Source organism: Planococcus citri, chromosome 2, assembly GCF_950023065.1.
Source record: "Planococcus citri chromosome 2, ihPlaCitr1.1, whole genome shotgun sequence".
NCBI classification, from domain to species: Eukaryota; Metazoa; Arthropoda; class Insecta; order Hemiptera; family Pseudococcidae; genus Planococcus; species Planococcus citri.
The window spans coordinates 82619928-82635251 of record NC_088678.1 but is presented as its reverse complement, the minus strand read 5'-3'; the positions used below and the strand labels follow the sequence as shown (position 1 = coordinate 82635251).

Here is a 15324-nt window from a genome sequence, read left to right as displayed (position 1 = left end):
TCAGTACCTAAGTGGGCTATTTCAGCCATTTACAAAAATTCATCTTCGGTAGCTGAATTTCTGGTCAACGATTTTGGGGGATGGGAACATGAAAAAAATTGCAAAAAAAATCTTACCAGAATAAATAAGAGCCTCCCTAATGAACTTGACATTAAAAATGTAACTTCGATAAATACATGAGCTCAATAATTATGATTTTCAATGTTCTAGAAGGGGAGATAATAAATTAATTAAACCGCTTAATTTTAGCGATTTCTTTGAAAAAAAAATAATTAAATTAAATTAAAAAATAAGTAAGATAAACATTGTTATGGACAAAATCACAAACAAGACTATCAATTAGTTCATTTTAAACAAAAGAATATAACCACGCATAATTGAGTTTGAAAATATACGAATAATAAAATTACACATCGAATTGCGAATGATGAAATGCTCGTATTACGAAACTGTGAAGAAATTACGACGCGCCATCTAATAAAAATAGCAAGAAATACTTTCAAAACCGAGGCAGCAAAGCACCTACAAACTGAAAATATAGATAGCCTTCTCAATTTGAAGTTTCCGCTCTCAGCTTCTCTTAAGTATCAGAATTTTACAAAAAAAAAAAAAAGGAGTGAAGAATACGTCTTTTCAGGTAAATCTCTAAAATCCGAATTAATTACTCTCGATTAAAAACCAACAACACCTGGAAAAATAAAAGCTACAAGGTATCTATCTACCGATGAGAGCGAATCAACAAAATAAGACATAAAATTCCACGTTCGACGACCCATTTTTCCTAAATAATCATGAATAATTCAACAAAGCTGATAGGAAAATCAAAAAATTACAGAACACTGAAGATGAGAAATGAAATCACACAAATAAAAACATACCCCAAGAATCAAGATGATACCAGCAAAAGGTGGTCGAGATGTACGAGGAATGATTCGAAGATTAAAAACACCATTCCATATTTACGAGCGAGTGTAATTGATTTTGGAAATTTTTAACTCGATGCAATTAGTTTAAGACAAGTTGTAACACGAAGGAATGAGAACGAATTTAATTATTTTGGCTGACAGAAATAAATTCTCAACTTATTTCAGAATGTTAACGGTTATTCTCTGGTTTTGACATGAAACTGAATCGAGTCTGCTCATTGTTTCGTTAGTAATGAAAAGTTTTCATAACCAGTATTTCCAAATGTCGGAACTATTCTCAGTTGGAAATTTTTTACTTTTAATTCGCGTCGAGAATATTAACCTATATTCGTGTTGGCATTTGAAGGAATTGAAATGGTGATGGTGTGTAGAAAGTTTCTCGAATATTTACTTATTTTGTTAACTAGGTATTATAGGTTTCGAGATTGATTCGTTGGGTGGTTGTCTGTGTTTTGTTGTTGGTGAATTTAGGTATTTGAAATGTTGGAAAAAGATCGCATCACTCATCTTTTATGGTACAAAAAACACCTCAATATTACTGGACTGCAGTTACATTGTCTACGTCGTCGAACAGGTTGCCTGTCTGGACACTACAGGAGTAAGAATACAGTAGCTTCAAAGTACAAACTTGATTCGTGATCATGGCCTCATGGGGGTTGCTTTGCTCTGAGCTCCAATAATGATGACGAAGGACGTACGTAACTCATTAGAGGTATAGACGATCGTCGATCATATTATTACATTGAAACATAGAAATTAGCAAGTTAATTTCGGTACTAAGGATCGAATTCAAAGTAACATGGTATGAACAGAAAATCATATCATTAAACATTAAAATATAATCGTAACGAAACGATCAACTCACCTCAAGGAACTTACGACGAAACCGTCGCCGTATTAGAGTCACATTTTTGATGAAAAACACATGATTTCTACGAAGAGTATGGCATCGCAGAAGAATCTTGAGTTGTCATTACTACATCACAAATTGTTAACTAAGTACGCAGGTAATTAGGTAGTTAAATACTATCGTAAAAGCGACGAAATCTCAAATCATCCGACCCGGCGAAGACCTGTAGGAATTATATCATTTCAAAAGAAACTTTCCATTCTGAAACACATATTCGATGTTGTACGGTCACGTAGTTACCTAGTAACGCTAATTAATTACATTACAATATTAACACAAAATTGACAAAAAAGCATAAAAGAACCACGAGATCGAAAATAATAAACGAAACTCGAAATTTCAACAAAAATGTGCAGATAAATACAAAAGAATGACTCACGCCGATGGTTGAATTGGTTGATTCATGAATCATGATTGATAGATGACAGAAAATTTGCCACGTCATTAGTTCATCTGGTTCTGTAGTAGAGATCATCTCCGTTAGGAGCGCAACAGGCCATAAACAGAAACGATGGGTTTTTCATTTTTCTGCATAAAAAATACGTTCAATTAATAAATTATACATTAATTTCAATTTATAATAAAATAATGACGCTTTATGTTGTGTTATACTTTCTTTTCCTACGAAAAAATGAAAATAATTCATTTTGATAACTGATAAGTGATAAGCAAGTAAGTGGGGGCTCTAGTTCCGGAATTAGGTACAATTGATTATCAGTGTAACCAAGTAATAAAATATCAATTAAAATTAAAAATTTAATTTAAAAAATCAAAAATCTTTAAAAAATTAAAAACTTTAAAAAATAAATTAATTGCTATGTTTTCAAAATTTGAAAAATATACTTACTTCTTCAAATCGGTTTAACTTTAAAATGAGAAGAATCGAGATACAAATTGATCTTTATTTAAGCCTTAGATGATATCTAGGATCGTTCTGCTAAATCTATTCATTCGAATTTGTAAAGAAAGAAATATCAGCTTAGGTACTTCACTTCACAGGAAATTTTTATACCTACAGAGAAGAAAAGGGACGCAATACCTACCTACTATTTACTTACGTTAAGCAACGCAGATCAGCGACAGAAACGAATCCTGGATCCTGGACTGTGAACGTCTTGAATTTCTCAAAATAATTCATATTAGGTAGTAGGTACCCTGATCCAGCAGTAACTGAAACTGAAAAATGTAGCTTATTTTAGATTTACAACGAAAGGAAACCTAAATCAAGCTGTGTCAAGTTGCGAACGTTTAGAATACGATTAATACCTTTTAGAGAACGAAATTCATGCCAATAGGTATATTACTACCTATAGATAGAAATATGGAATATTGTCTGGAATGTGGAGCTTCTTCATCAACTCCTAACCCCGAAACATGACGTTCAATATATATCCGTGAGTAAATTCAATGGTGAATTTTAGTCGACGTATCTGGACGAGACTTGCGAAGCTGTGAATGTTCAAATTCGTGAAAAAAATCGAATTCCACCAGAAATTAACATGAAAAATTAACCCAAGCAAACTGGTTTCCCTTCCTGGAAATCTAGGTAATGAAGAATTCTAATTTCTCAAAAGCGCAATAATGAGGTATCGGTTATCTTGCTAAAAAACACTCAACTTTTCTCGTATTATCATTCTTGTCTGTAGGTAATCATTCCAGCCTCCAGATAGGTACTCAATATTTACTTACTCTTCGTTGATCGTTGATTGGAATTGCGAACAAATCTTCGAAGATTTACTCTTCTGATGTTCTGATGGTCGTAGCCTCGTAGCATTGTACGGATCGTATTCACAAAGCTTGCGAAGATATAAGTAAGTACTTATCCACGATCACGTAGGTACACGTTACTTTTCTGCAATCACATAAGCAAGAATATTAGCTTATTATTGCATAAACATGAACTGTTTGATGAACGATCTACCTACTCTTGATTATAAATGCCGATAATGAACTCCTGAGCTTGACCATGAATAAAATCAGGTAGTTACTTACTACATCAGAGGTGTTTTAGCTCAAAACACGAAACGTCTTCATATACATCAATACTGATAGGCTGACCACGATCTGCAAATGGACTAAAATCAACAACTACGAGTACCATAGACTGATGGATTTGAAAATGTTGAACCGGAAGTATATCGATCACCACAAGCAGATTGTATTAACAACAGGGATATTCAAATTTCAATTATATTTACCAAATTCTACAAAGTAATTAACTAAGTACCTAATCCAATAAAATATTCCAAAATTCCGAATCCTTTCTAATCACATCCTAATCACTTTCACTATCACTGAATCATCCCCGTAATTAGTTCACGTTTTTTGCAGTTTTTGCCATCACGTAACGAAAAATAACCAAAAAATAACGCAAAAAATAATTAGCAGTGTTGCCAACAAGTCACGTAAATTGAAAAAATGTATCAAAATAGGGAAATTCAAAATCTCGAAATCTTTAGTCAGCCATTTTCATGCAATTTTCAACTAGCTTTATTTAGTTTCGGCGTCATTAAATCCGCGTTAGCGTTTTATTTAATTATTCTACTTTGATTTGTGTAATTGGAATGAAACCAGTGAAAATCTAGCTCGGTGAGTATGTTATTTTATACATCAAAATGTATTCTAGAATTAAGAAATCTTGAGAAACGAAATGTGTTTCGGTGTTTCGATCGTCGCTGCCGTTGAAACACATTGAATTTTCTTTCTGATGTATTAATAACACCGAAAATCTCAGCGTATTCTTTTTGTTTTCTCTTTCATAATTCATGGTGTTCCGAACGAAAAGAAATCGGCAACGTACACTCCAGTCATTGAAGATGAACCAGAAAGCTGTATCAGAAGACAGAAGCGACCGAAGTTTGACTGTTTGAGAAGCTCCGAATTTAGATACCTAACTTTCATCGTTCAGTTTGGAAATGGTAAGTGATTCGTAAATGTTGTGTTTTTCGGACGATGTTTATTCATTGTAGTGTACTAACCTCTTTACAGTAGCATACGCATATTATCTCCAGACGACAAATTGATATCGATAACACCGGCGACACGATGAGTTGATTTCAACCTGATCCCTATACGAACTTTTCTTTGACTCCCTATCGGAATACTGGAGATAAGATAACGAACGGAGAGCGTACATATAATCAATCGGAAATCAGTTATCGAACGTGAACCTGAGCGGAGAATGGAGATCCTTGTAATCTTCGAAAACATTTTTCCAGACAACGAAGCCGATAGGTATGGGTTATTATGATTATTATGATCTAATCGTAGTATTTGTTTGTTTGATATGGGTTGAGACGAAGATCCTGCTAGGTGAATATTATCAGTTAAGGAACACATTCACTTCGGTTACCTGTGTACAATAATGAAGATAGTTAACTGAATACGATCCTAGTCTCGTTAACTAAAGAAAGATTATAATCGTTCATTACACTAGCGAACGTCCATAGTAGCTATCCGTCTTGTTATTTGAATAAATGTACGACTTAATTTTACATTTTGCAACTTTACTCTAGCGCAAGTTTCAATGTTACAGGAACGAAATTACATATTTTCAACACAGCAAGGATACTCCAGCGATACAGAACGATGAACGAAGTGTACTTTTACTCTTTGCTAATTCACGCTTCGTAATCATGTGTTGTTTCCAATCGAAGAAGTCCGACCGTTGAAAACTTGTTGTGTCTTGATGAGATTCTTTGAAAATCAACGTCGTGTGAAGACATTATCACTGATTGGTAATTGAATGATTATTATTTGCTTTTCTTATTTCTAACTTAACATTTACATCACACCAAAGATCAGAATGCTTCGAAAGAATCCACTCAGAATTCGGTAAACCATCGTAGATTTCATACTTAATAAAAATTCAAACTAACTACCTAACTGTGCTTTTGGATTACGTTATTTTTGGTTTCATAGTCGACTTGAAAGCGATAATTTCAATTATTTCTCGATCGTAATATTGTTTCTACTACAAAATGGCGGCCATTTTGATTGACAGGTCAGCCAAAATCGCAGATCTTGCGTTTTAACATAGGACTTGCACGAACTTTTTCAAACTTTACAACACAAAAACAATTTTGAAAAACAAATTTATAAACTGAAAAACGTTTACAAAAATTACTCACATTAAACAAAACTAACGAAATATTGAAAAACGACCATTAATTCGAGGAAATGTCTCAAAATGTGGGTAAAATTTTGAGTAAATCGCCTAAATTATTGAAAATTATTGAAAATTGACTAAATACATGGTCTAAAAATTGGCCAACCGTGAATTGATGAAAAAAAAACAGCATTTTTAAGCAAAATTTCTCAGAGTAAATTTAACCAAAATTCTAGCCAAGTATTGTAAAATGGTCATAATAGTCCGGCGTATGACAATAGGAGTAATTGCACCCCCACCCCGATCCTCCGGGACACCTTATTTCTTAAAGGGGACATCCTAAGGAACATTTTAAAGCGAACTTTGATTGACAGGTCAGCCGAAATCGCAGATTTTGCGTTTTAACACAGGACTGGCACGAAATTTTTCAAACTTAACAAAGGTAGATCGAAAGATCATGCAAAAATTTATCACATGTCAAAATTTCAAGTGCTAAAGTGCGTTTTTCGATTTTTGGCGAATTTTTGAAAATCGAATTTAGGCCAAAAATGAGGGAAAAAATCAAAATTTCACCAAATTGACCAAGAAAGCTGAAATTTGGGATATACCTTATTCTCGACATGCCAAATCGATTGGAAACGGTTTCAACCCGTGTTGAGCAGTTCTGGTGCCTCCAGCAGATTTTTGAAACTCGTAATGTCCACAAAATTCCATCAAATGGGAGTTGTAAAGCTAAAATTTATTCTAAAAATTAATTTCAATACGCTACGAAGTACCATGCAGGTGAATTTCAAGTCGTTTTGGAGCCTCCAGCGACTTTTTTGAAAATTACTGGAGCCTCCAGTAGATCTTTGAAAATTGAAATTTCCCCAAAATTTTATCAAACCAAGATGGAGAGTCGAAATTCATTCTGCAAACTAATTTCAATACGCTACGAAGTTGACAGTTGGTGGATTTCAAGTCTTTGTGGAACCTCCAGCAACTTTTTGAAAGGTTGTATGACTTTTTTTGGAAAATTGAAATTCCCTAAAAGTAGCTGGAAGCTTCAAAATCATTCGAAACCACCATGTAGCCTGCGAAGTAAATTTCAGCTTGCCAACTTCATTTGATAAATTAATGTTGGGGAAATTTCAAGTTTCAAAAATGTACTGGAGGCTCCAGTAATTTTCAAAAAAGTCGCTGGAGGCCCTAAAATGACTTGAACCCACTTGAAGTTGTCTTCAGAGGGTGTTGAAATTGGAGTGTAGAGTAAATTTCAGCTTTCCATCTCCATTTGATGAAATTTTGTGAAAATTTCAAGTTTCAAAAATCTGCTGGAGGTTTCAGGAATTTTCAAAAAGTCGCTGGAGGCTCCAAAACGACTTGAAATTCTCCTGCAGTACTTCGTACCGTATTAAAATTAGTTTTTAGAATAAATTTTATCTTTACAACTCCAATTTGATGGAATTTTGTGGGAATTTCGAGTTTCAAAAATCTGCTGGAGGCTCCAGAACTGCTCAAAGCGGGTTGAAACGGTTTCCAATCGATTTGGCATGTCGGAAATAGGGTATATCCCAAATTTCAGCTTTTTTGGTCAATTTGGTAAGATTTTGATTTTTTCTCTCATTTTTGGCCTAAATTGGATTTTCAAAAATTCCCCAAAAAACGAAAAACGCACTTTAGCACTTGAAATTTTGACAGGTGATGAATTTTTGCATGATCTTTCGATCTACCTTTGTAAAGCTTGAAAAAGTTCGTGCAAGTCCTATGTTAAAACGCAAAATCTGCGATTTCGGCTGACCTGTCAATCAAAATGGCCGCCATTTTGTAAGTAAGGCCAACTTTTTTTTTGGCAACTTTGCTTTAAAATGTTCCTTAGGCTTAGGATGTCCCCTTCAAGAAAAAAGTTGTCCCGGAAGATCGAGGGGGGGGGGGGTGCAATTACTCCTATTGTCATATGCCGGACTATTAGAATAACGTTCGGTTTCTGTCACTGTAACTAACTGCCTTGATGTCGAAGGAACTGCAACTCTTCTCTCACCAGTCTTGTATGTACTAGTCGAATAAAAATTTACCAAAAAGTTCTGTCGAAATAGGCGCCGTTAAGTAGAAAGAGTGGCAACTCTTCTCTCATATTTCTCATTACTTTGATCAGATCCACGAGGGTGAAGGCGGGATCGCGAATACACGCTCACCTCCCGGCGTTTGCCTCCTTTTCCCCGCAGATGATGACGTTTACCGTCACTGACTTTCTCAATAACGATCCGGCGACTTTCCCGAGGACGAGAATGGTAACATGTACCTCGTATGTAGTCCCCACATGAGATTCGACAGAGACGATAGAAGAGGGCGATTGTAATCGTATATATACCATGCTTTGGTGCTACAAACTATATCTAAGAGAAGTGAAATGGTATAGTTTGTGACTGGTTGAGGTGTGTCGTAGGAGTGTTTCAATACTTACCAGTGACAGAAAACAGAATTTTAAATTTTTAATTGAATTAAATAAGAGTAAATGAACTCGAGGTTTTAGAAATGGGATGGTTATGATAAAATGGGAAAATTCGTTAGTGGTCTTTGGTATTAATTCGGTACAATTTTCGTAATTTGCTCTCTTCCTTTATTATTATTTTATTTTTCGTTTCGAGTTCAATTTTAGTTCATCATCAATATAGTCGAAGGTCGAATTCAGTTGGCAAATATGATGTTGACAAAATTATGAAAAATAGTACAAACGTTTTACAGAAAGTTTGAAAATTGACAGAATTCAAAAAATGGTATTGCAAATTTTAAAGTTGTAAAAATTCCAAGGGTGGAAAAATTAACTTCTTATTTTTTAAAATATGCAATCTTGTTCCAAATTTAAATTTCTAAAAAACTCAACTGCCATTCAGATTTTAAAAATATTCAATGCAAAATAAACTTGCATAAAAAATATCGATTTCTTACTTTCTCGAAATAAGCTTTTGCCCTCACTTCGTTCGAGCCTGTTTAATTTCGTTTTTAAATTAGAATTTAAAAAAAAAAAAACATATTTGAATGCTAAAATTTTTAAGCCAAAAAAATATTGACCCAGAATTTGAAATTTTTAACCGAATAAAAAAAATAATTGAACTAAAAGTTTAGAAATGGTTGTAAAAAAATGGTAAGATTCGTTAGTGATCGTTGGCATTAATTCGGTACAGTTTTCGAAATTTGCTCTCTTCGTTTATTATTATTTTATTTTTCGTATTATTTTATTTTTCGTTCCAAGTAACATTTTTTAGTTCATCATCAGTGTGGTCGAATTGGTAAAATCATTTATTTATACGTACATCCAGTAGCTTTGAAATTCGATTTTTAATTTAATACGAAGTGCAGTTATCTTTCTAGAGGTGCGTAGTACATGACACATTTAAAATGACTAACCCATGACGTTTGTTTACTCGATTTTTATTCTAATGAACGGAAATAGCTTGATAAATTATTATCTAAGTAGGCCTCTTTGTATGTGGACTAAGGACTATGTTTTTCAACGTAATTTCACATGAATACTTCAAATGCGATCGAAATAATTTGTAAAATATTACATAATTTCACGAGTTACGTTTGATTAAAGAATGAACTTATTGCATGGTATGTTTTGTGTAAACTAGTTCGAATGAATTCGATGAATAATTCTTGGAAACTTTTTTTAAAATCAAATTTTAGAGAATTCCAATAAAAACAATCGAAATACTGCAACCGCGTTTAAAAAATCGTTGAAATTTAATTTATTACGGATAATCAAGTAGTGTTTTTTTAAAACAACGTTAGTCGCACGTGCAGCTTGTCCCAGCTACGGTTGTTTTGAATTTTGTAGAGTTTTGATAAAATAATTTTCTCATTTTTATTATTTGTCGATTAAATTCAATTTTTTCGTTTTCATTTAGTAAAAGAGGTTGCCACTCATTTTTTATTTTTATTTAATATTTATTTAGCATGTTTGTTCGAAAAATAGTCGAAGAAAGTCAAATGAATAATATTTCCACTCGAAATGTGCAACTACATACAACAATTACGAGTACATTGAAAATTGCTAACGCTTATGAAATACTTACTTACTCATTATGAAATACGATTTATCGCAGTTTTTGCTTCATTATGACTCAACTCGTATATAATATTTCGTTCTTTTCATTTTAGTTAGTTGTATTTTCAGTTTTTGAATTTTAAAATCCACCAAAGATTACTAGAGAAGTTTTTCGAACTGTTATTCGTCCTTTTAAAGGAATAAAATCTAGATTAATCCTCTCAAATATGATTTTAATGTGAAATTTTTAATATTGGGGAGTATTCTGACGTTGTGTTTGATGAATAAAATTGAAACAAACAAAAAAAAATTTTTCCGGTACCGGGAATCGAACCCGGGCCTCCTGGGTGAGAACCAGGGATCCTAACCACTAGACCATACCGGATGGTTGTGTTTTGGTGCTGTTTTGCGCGGTTTCTAACAGTAAAAATTCGAATACCTGAACTTGGTGAATGATGTGAATTTATTTTTCACTCTTCGTGAGATTTTCATGATTTTTCAACGTTTTTTTATTTCTTGATTTTTTGAGGTGTGGAGAAAGACACAAAATTATCTTGATACTCTTGGTCGTAGTATGATGACTTTTTGAAATATGATGTGATGTATGCTGTAATAATAATAAATTACGTTTGAGAGAGGCAGTGTATTGTATAGTATTCGATTCTTTTCTCCTTCTCCTTCTCCTTCTCCTTCTCCTCCTCCTCCTCCTCCTCCTCCTCCCTTTCACTGATTGGGCTTCCATTATTATACCTACAATAACTAATTTTATTCCTAGAAGAGTGGGAAAAGTGAGCATCTCAACTTCACTTTATTTAATTACTATTTTTTTTGAAATTTATTAAATGCAGGTTGTAGTTACCTACTTTTGGATTGATGGTTAAAAAAAAACAGTTTTTTTTTATTGTTGTATAACTTGTAATAATAATTTATGTGCATACTTATATCTACCTATCCTATTTACTCAATTCAAAGCAAATTAGCAATTATCTGATCACTTTTTTCTCTTTATCTTCTCAAATTTTCAAATATTGTGGAACCAATTTCCTTTCCATCGCAATAGGTATTTAATAAATATCGCTCCTTTGGAGTTATTACGTTTCATTTGAAAAAAATTGATGAATTTGATTATTTCGTTTTGAGAAAAAATTAAGTTGATCAATTTGTTTCGATATGAGACATTATCAGTTCAAAGGTCTTTTGAGAGTAATAAATGGTCGAAGGATAGGATGTACCTAAAAACATTATCAACGTACCTAATATTTCTGTGAAAAAATAATTAAAATTTGACCCTCCTTGTATTGCCAAATTTTGCCCGAAGCCTCCATCATCCGGTATGGTCTAGTGGCTAGGATACCTGGCTTTCACCCAGGAGGCTCGGGTTCGATTCCCGGTACCGGAAATCACTTTTTGATTTTTTTTTACAAATTATGGAATTTTAAAGTCCATAACTCCTCTTTAATTTCAATTGAATTTTTTTTCAATTGTGAGTTTTTCGAAAATATCAATTTTGAAATGTTTCTAATATTACTTGCTACTTGGACGAGAGTAGTTCATCTGCTATTCAGTTCCCCCCTGCCATATTATTCTACATACTTCCATCAAATACCTACCTACTCGAGAGAGGAAAAAAACAAACAAACAAAAATATAACATCCGCCGGAAATTTTAATAGAAATGAGAAATGACTATTGTTTGCCTCATTTCATTCAGTTTTTACTACGGATCGTATATTATTCAAAGCGGGCGAAGTTGTAGGAAGAAATATACATAATTACGAGTAAAACAGTTTTATGATGGCGTAAAATAGTTTTACTGGAGATCATCTCAATCTCACACAGTCACACCCTCCCCCTGTCCTCATAAAATAGGTTTTTTTCCTTTTTTGTTTTTTTTTAGCTCCATCTTGGGTACATCAGTCCAAAATTTTAAAGATTCTACCTAATCCTCGTGACTCTGTTTCCTTTGTAGCCATCAGATTTTATGTTTTTTTTTTTTTACTTTGAAAAATTGCCACGAGGTTTTGACATATGTGGGACTTTTTAAATAGAAATAATGTAGAAGGATCGTTTTGGGAGAATTTTTCACTTCATCGTCTAATTGCTGTATTTTTTCAAGTGTTCCTAGATTTGTCCATTTCTTCTTTTCTTTTTATGTACATATTCGGTAAATTGAATTAATTTTATCCGAATTGAAAAAAAATCGAGTTTAAAAAACACAAAAACAATTTTGAAAAACAAATTTATAAACTGAAAAACTTTTACCAAAATTACTCACATTAAACAAAACTAACGAAATATTGAAAAACGACCATTAATTCGAGGAAATGTCTCAAAATGTGGGTAAAATTTTGAGTAAATCGCCTAAATTATTGAAAATTATTGAAAATTGACTAAATATATGGTCTAAAAATTTGTCAAACGTGAATTGATGAAAAAAAACAGCATTTTTAAGCAAAATTTCTCAAAGAAAATTTAACCAAAATTCTCGCCAAGTATTGTAAAATGGTCATAATAGTCCCGCGTATGACAATAGGGTAATTGCACCCCCACCCCGATCCTCCGGGACACCTTACTTCTTAAAGGGGACATCCTAAGGAACATTTTAAAGCAAACTTGCCAAAAAAAAGTTGGCCTTACTTAGAAAATGGCGGCCATTTTGATTGACAGGTCAGCCGAAATCGTAGATTTTGCGTTTTAACACAGGACTGGCACGAACTTTTTCAAACTTAACAAAGGTAGATCGGAAGATCATGCAAAAATTTATCACATGTCAAAATTTCAAGTGCTAAAGTGCGTTTTTCGATTTTTGGTGAAATGTTGAAAATTAAATATGGAAAAAATCAAAATTTTACCAAATTGACCAAGAAAGCTGAAATTTGGGATATACCCTATTTTCGACATGCCAAATCGATTGGAAACGGTTTCAACCCGTTTTGAGCAGTTTTGGAGCCTCCAGCAGATTTTTGGAACTCGAAATTCCCACAAAATTCCTTCAAATTGAAGTTGTAAAGCTAACATTTATTCTAAAAACTAATTTTAATACGCTACGAAGTACTGCAGGTAAATTTCAAGTCGTTTTGGAGGCTCCAGCGACTTTTTGAAAATTCCTGAAGCCTCCAGCAGATTTTTGAAACATTAAATTTTCACAAAACTTCATCAAAATGGAGATGGAAAGATGAAATTTACTCTACATTCCATATTTTAACACCCTCTGAAAACGACTTCTGGTGGATTTCAAGTCATTTTAGAGCCTCCAACGACTTTTTTTGAAAATTACTGGAGCCTCCAGCAGATTTTTGAAACTTGAAATTTCGCCAAAACCAGGATGGAGAGTCGAAATTCATTCTGCAAACTAATTTCAGTACGCTACGGAGTTGACTGCTGGTGGATTTCAAGTCGTTTTGGAGCCTCCAGCGACTTTTTGAAAGGTTGCATGGTGTTTTTTTTTGGAAAATTGAAATTTCATAAAAGTAGCTGGAAGCATTAAAACCATTTGAAGCCACCATGTAGTCTGCAAAGTAAATTTCAGCTTAGCAACTCTATTTGATAAATTAATGTTGAGGAAATTTCAAGTGTCAAAAATCTGCTGGAGCTGGAGGCTCCAGTAATTTTCAAAAAAAGTCGCTAGAGGCCCTAAAATTACTTGAACCTACCTGAAAACGTCTTCAGAGGGTGTTAAAATTGCAGTGTAGAGTAAATTTCAGCTTTCCATCTCCATTTGATGAAATTTTGTGAAAATTTAAAGTTCCAAAAATCTGCTGGAGGCTCCAGTAATTTTCAAAAAAAGTCGTTGGAGGCTCTAAAATGACTTGAAATCCACCAGAAGTCGTTTTCAGAGGGTGTTAAAATATGGAATGTAGAGTAAATTTCATCTTTCCATCTCCATTTTGATGAAGTTTTGTGAAAATTTAAAGTTTCAAAAATCTGCTGGAGGCTTCAGGAATTTTCAAAAAGTCGCTGAAGCCTCCAAAACGACTTGAAATTTACCTGCAGTACTTCGTAGCGTATTAAAATTAGTTTTTAGAATAAATTTTAGCTTTACAACTTCAATTTGGTGGAATTTTGTGGGAATTTCGAGTTTCAAAAATCTGCTGGAGGCTCCAAAACTGCTCAAAACGGGTTGAAACCGTTTCCAATCGATTTGGCATGTCGAAAATAGGGTATATCCCAAATTTCAGCTTTCTTGGTCAATTTGGTAAAATTTTGAATTTTCCCCTCATTTTTGGCCTAAATTTGATTTTCCAAAATTCACCAAAAATCGAAAAACGCACTTTAGCACTTGAAATTTTGACATGTGATAAATTTTTGCATGATCTTTCGATCTACCTTTGTTAAGTTTGAAAAAGTTCGTGCCAGTCCTGTGTTAAAACGCATAATCTGCGATTTTGGCTGACCTGTCAATCAAAATGGCCGCCATTTTGTAAGTAAGGCCAACTTTTTTTTGGAAAGTTTGCTTTAAAATGTTCCTTAGGATGTCCCCTTTAAGAAATAAGGTGTCCCGGAGGATCGTCGGGGGGGGGGGGGTGCAATTACTCCTATTGTCATATGCCGGACTATAAAAATGACTGACGATTGTCAAAAACAAATGAGAAACTTTAGTTTAATTAAAATCCAATAAGAAGTTCTGAAAAGTTGTAGTGTTTTCAATGAACATGCGCTGGATTCTGGACTGGAATAGTATCGAAGAATTCTTGCTAAATTTAGATTTTCTGTACCACTTACAATTATTCAGACCACATAATAATATTCCATTCTTCTCTTCTGGGTAGATTTTAAATTCTAAGAGCTTGGAATAATACACGCGATGTGTGTTGATGTACATACAATGTACATACATTATACTCACCTAAGTACATAATGTTAGATTATTTTAAACATGCAATTGTTCCGCAGAAAATGACAATTGACATGGACGCTCGCAATACCGCACGTTTTATTTGATCGCAATCGTTTCCTGCGTCTTAATGTATTTAAATTTAGAATTTATTCGCAAACCTACTGGTAATTTGAATTTATAGCGTGCCGTACTGGTTTTATTTTATTTTCAACACACAATCGAAATCAATGTCTAGAGTATTTTGAATTAATTGCTTTTGTTTCGTTTTTTTTTTGTTTCAGTTTATCGCAAGGTCCAACTGCTTGAAGGAGGAAAAAGACGGACAGAACTGAGTGAAAAACGTGGTAAGTTTTTCAAACTGTGAATGCATTTTAACTACCAAGGTAATTTTGTACATATTTTTAGTTTGCATTTTCATGTGAATACTAATCCGTCTAATTACGTATTATCACAAAAACTCATTAGACCTCCTGTCGTGAAATAATTTCGACTTTTCTCGGCAATGAAGAAAACA

General features: G+C 33.5%; 1 protein-coding gene and 2 non-coding genes across 3 annotated transcripts in view; 1 reads left to right on the top strand and 2 right to left on the bottom strand.

Moving 5' to 3' along the window:
• Window positions 1–1970, bottom strand: part of LOC135838077 (protein eva-1 homolog C) — a 537512-nt gene extending 535542 nt beyond the window's left edge. The window contains exon 1 of the mRNA XM_065353629.1: window positions 1792–1970. The gene's annotated coding sequence lies outside the window, so the exon portion shown is untranslated. The remainder of the gene's footprint in view (window positions 1–1791) is intronic.
• An 8317-nt stretch (window positions 1971–10287) lies between these two features.
• Window positions 10288–10359, bottom strand: TRNAE-CUC (transfer RNA glutamic acid (anticodon CUC)). The gene has a single exon. It is a non-coding gene; the product is annotated as a tRNA-Glu (tRNA).
• Window positions 10360–11301: 942 nt separating this feature from the next.
• Window positions 11302–11373, top strand: TRNAE-UUC (transfer RNA glutamic acid (anticodon UUC)). The gene has a single exon. It is a non-coding gene; the product is annotated as a tRNA-Glu (tRNA).
• The last annotated feature ends 3951 nt before the right edge of the window (window positions 11374–15324 follow it).